Raw genomic sequence first — 4,358 nt, 5'->3', positions numbered from 1 at the left:
GGGCCCGTGAGCCATGGCCGCTGAGCCTGCGCGTCCGGAGCCTGTGCTCCGCAACGGGAGAGGCCACAACAGGGAGAGGCCCGCGTACCGAAAAAAAAAAAAAAAAAAAAAAAATTGAGAACATACTTGGTTATCTAGAAATATATATGGAAGATAATTTTAACTAGCCTGAATTCTAGATTATAAACAGAACAAAACCTAATAGGTTTTAGTTGAAGAGGTAGTGTTTGGACAAAAGCTGGAGTTTCCACTGAAAAGAGGGACAGGACAAGTTGGGAGTAAATTTCCCAACAGGTCACTGAGATAAGCCCACACCAGCCATTTATGCCCATGTGCTCCTTGCTGCCCAGAGAAAGACCAGAAGGCAGTGATGGCACAAATAGCTAAGGGTCCCAGTGCTCACAGGGACAGGGCAGATGCTCTGTACATTTCTGCTTCCAAATTTAAAAAAATGAATGGAGGGACTCAACTTGCTAACAGGGACCCCCCACCCACCCACAGTCAAGCTGGGAAAGGATAATAAACTTCCTGTCTCCTCAAGTCCCTTTAAACAGGATTTGCAACATTACATCCAATGTCCGCAGAAATCTGGAAGTCATTACAGACACTGCCCTCCCATTAATGGGCTGAATCCCCCAAAACTCTCACTGCTGGTAGAAAATGAAACTGTAACTGTATTATTCCATTTCTATCAAATGACCAGAAAAAGAGACTCTCTAGAGGCAGAAAGCAGGTCAGTGGTTGCCTCGGGCCGGCAGTGAGAGTGGGGATTAACCGCAAACAGGAAAAGGGAACTTTGGGGGGTGATGGAAAATGTTCTAGAACTAGATTGCAGTCGTGGTCGTAAAATTCTGTGAATTTACTAAAAATCATTGAATCGTGCATTTAAGATGGGTCAATTGTATAATACGTAACTTATACTTCAATAATGCTGTTAAAAAATAAAAATTTGACATGGGAAAGAAGTCATTTCCTAATAACCAAGTCTATTTCAAAGCTTGCATCTGAAGCACTTTTTGCCTGTTTAGTTGCTGGAGCAGAGCAGCTTCCCAGTTCAGGTCTACGCGACGCCAGGTGCAGTCTTGCTGCCCTGAACCAGACAACCCCACACTCTCTAGACCAGAGTAGGGGAGACTCCCACAGTCAAAGCTCAATGTGCCCTCCTGACAGACTCCAGGGGCCATGGAGGCTGGGATGTAGGAACTGGCCCCAAAGGGGCTGCTGCACAGAGGGCTCGGGGGTCAGGAGTGCTGCTCCTGTGGCTGAAAATAGCCTCAGCCTTCAAAACAACCCACAGCCCAGTATTCTTCTGCGCTGATGACTGCTGGAGGTCGTTTTCCAAAATAGTTCTCATGATAGAAGTCGCAACTTCTAGGCCTGGTGTAAAAGAGTGTACCAGTGATGGAAGACGCATCCCCGAGGTCTTTGTTAGGAGGAAGGCTTGCGTGGCCTGGAGGAGGAGAGGAGGGGCTGAGGAAGAAGCAAGGAAGCACAAGGTTTAAGACAGAAAACCTGAAAGTCTGGAGTCCTTCCATATCCTCAGACAACAATGGATAGTATCTGCCTGTGACAGGTTCAATCCCTGACACGTTCATTTACCTACATGTGGGCCAGGCCCCTGGTTGATGAAGGTGGTTCTAAATAAACACAGATCCTGCCCTCGGGACGCTTATCCTCTGCTAAGAGGCAAAGCCAGCTTTGCTGTGAGCTGTGAGATGAATCCAAGGGCACAAGACGGGGCTGACTGCTGGAGGGTGTGTGTGTGTGCGCATAGTGTGTGGTATGTTTTTTGTGTGATGTGTCTATATGTGGTGTGTGTGTGTATGTATGGCGTTAGTGGGTGACGTGTGTGTGCGCGCGCGCACGTGTGCGTGTGTGTGTGTGTGTGTGTGTGTGGTGTAGGTGTTGGTGGTGAGGGGGGAGGTGGCTGCAGGCTGCCTGGGAACAGGAAGTTAAACAAACAGTTGCAGTGGGGGAAATAACCCTGGAAAAGAACATGTGAAAAATCATCTAGAAGATTTTTTAAAATCTGTTAATATCTTGAGGGCATGAAACCTGGGTTTCCCATGGCATTGATCACTCACAAGCAGCCCAGGGCCCTGTGAACTGACAGGAATGATGGGAGGAGATTCAACCCCCAGCAGTTACCCATCAGCTGCCTGAGAAGGAGAGAAGCTCTTTCAGGAAGAAATCACTGATGAGTCCCTTGGAAACCACCTGTTCTCACCTCTAACAAGCAGGTGGGCTTTAATGCACGCACTCAAGAAGCCAGCCCAGCAAGGTCACCATCTCACCCCGACACTGGAGGGCAGAACATACCCAGGTACCCAGTGCAGCAGGAAGGAAAACACAGGCTGTGAGGAGGAAATGACCTGGAGGTTGGCTTGCAGGCTATAAGGAGAACAGAAATGACCTGACAACGGAGACTTGTTTTAGTTGTGGATGAACTTTAAAGAACACAGGACAGACAATAGGGACAGAGGACATGTGTTGGCAAAGACAGCTTGAGCCATGATCCCAAGACAAAAAAGAGGAAGACAGCATTGCCACGCTCAGGGAATACGTGCAAGCACAGAGGAGAAGAAGTCAGGAGGGCTGGGCGTGCATGGAGCCTAAGGATGCTCAGAGCACAGAGCCAGCCGCTGCCCCTGCGGGCACCGTCGGGCACCCCAACCTCCTTCACGCTGTCTAACTGCAGGGGACAAAGGGAGCGGCACTTACCTGGAGGGAGGTACAGGCAGTGCCCAGAAGAATTCACTAACACGTTGGTGTGGAACGTGGCGTCAAACCGCTCATCAGCACTGGAAACAGGAGAAGGATCCGTGAGCCAGCCCGGCTGGGCAGTGGGTTCCCCATGCCCTTAGGGCAGTTGTTCCTGCAGTCCGAGCAGCTCTGAGAGGGGCTGCTGCTTGCAATTGGGGCAGCCGGCGGTGGTCTGAGAGCCCCACCCGTGGCTGACCTGGAAGGTCTTCCCAGAGCACAGGGGGAAGAGACCAATGCCCACCTCCGTTTCATAGGGATGCTGATTTTTTCCATATGCATATAAAACAAAGCTCTTAGCAAAAATGAAACCTGAAGACAACTTAGGAGGACACTGGCAGATGAGACATTACAATCTATCTGCAGGAAAGAGTGGGGGGAAGCACAGCGCCCCTCTATCAGCCCTTAAGGGTGGGATTTGGACCCACTGTGTTCAAGGCTCTAGTTCCAGCCCCTAGAATGGGTCCAAAGCTCGGTTGGTGCTTGAGAAATCCTTCTTGAGTGACTGAGGCTGCAGGTGCACGGGGGAGCTGGGCAGCCTCAAGGAGTACGGGGCTCCAGGATTAGTCATGACAGGAAGAAGCACAGGTGGAGAAAGAAGAATGAGGGTCAAGTTTAGAAGAACGCACCCACACCCTGCCCATGGTCAGAACCTCCTACAGCCAGAAGTTACCAACCTGGCTAAAGGGGCCACACAAAACGGAAAGGAAAAGCAATTAAGACCAATAGCCCTTATTATCCAGGTCTTTCATTTTCTCTGTTCTGACACTTTGACACCTGGGGCCTTGCTGATCCTGGAAGGACTATTCCCACCCTCACCCCGGCCCCAGGTCAGCCAATTCCTAGAGATAGCAAACAACTCGCTCAAATGGAAAGCAACCAATTCAGAGCCCACAACCCCACCATCTCTTTTATGGAGCTCTCACCCTCCTGGCCACCATCCACCTGCCCTAATCACCCCAGGACCAGGTACCAGACAAACAGGGACAGGCCATATGTACCCAAGCCTGCTGAAGGCATTCCCGGTCCTAGCCCTGCTTACCCTGCCTCACCAGTTCCATTCCATGGAAACCACAATAAAGGCTTTTGACTACATTTTCCCCTCATGCCCTCTGCCTCCTGACCGTACCTGGTGCTTCCCTGTGTGACCCTGTACGGCGAGCATGCTTCCTGTTTCCAGGGAACTGTAAGATAAACTTCCTTCTTTCCTGACAGTCATTTCTGTGTCTGCATTTTACCATGCCTGATTAAAACATATCCTTAAAATGTCAGATGTAGTGAATGGACTTGAGGACACGGAGAGTGGGAAGGGTAAGCTGGGACGAAGTGAGAGAGTGGCATGGACATATATACACTACCAAATGTAAAACAGATAGCTAGTGGGAAGCGGCCACATAGCATAGGGAGATCAGCTCGGTGCTTTGTGACCATCTAGAGGGGTGGGATAGGGAGGGTGGGAGGGAGATGCAAGAGGGAGGAGATATGGGGATATATGTATATGTATAGCTGATTCACTTTGTTATAAAGCAGAAACTAACACACCATTGTAAAGCAATTATACTTCCATAAAGATGTTAAAAAAAAAATGTCGCCCTATA

The 4,358-nt window shown here is 49.7% G+C and overlaps 1 protein-coding gene across 1 annotated transcript in view; it reads right to left on the bottom strand.

The window, feature by feature from the left end:
- LOC102990403 (CHRNA7-FAM7A fusion protein) overlaps nt 1–2,782 on the bottom strand; it is a 17,814-nt gene extending 15,032 nt beyond the window's left edge. The window contains exon 1 of the mRNA XM_024128924.2: nt 2,722–2,782. The gene's annotated coding sequence lies outside the window, so the exon portion shown is untranslated. The remainder of the gene's footprint in view (nt 1–2,721) is intronic.
- Between the last annotated feature and the right edge of the window lie 1,576 nt (nt 2,783–4,358).

The sequence above is a fragment of the Physeter macrocephalus genome, chromosome 11 (genome assembly GCF_002837175.3).
Source record: "Physeter macrocephalus isolate SW-GA chromosome 11, ASM283717v5, whole genome shotgun sequence".
In the NCBI taxonomy this organism is placed as follows: domain Eukaryota; kingdom Metazoa; phylum Chordata; class Mammalia; order Artiodactyla; family Physeteridae; genus Physeter; species Physeter macrocephalus.
Note: the sequence above shows the minus strand (reverse complement) of the source record. Positions and strands in the feature narration are given on the sequence as shown.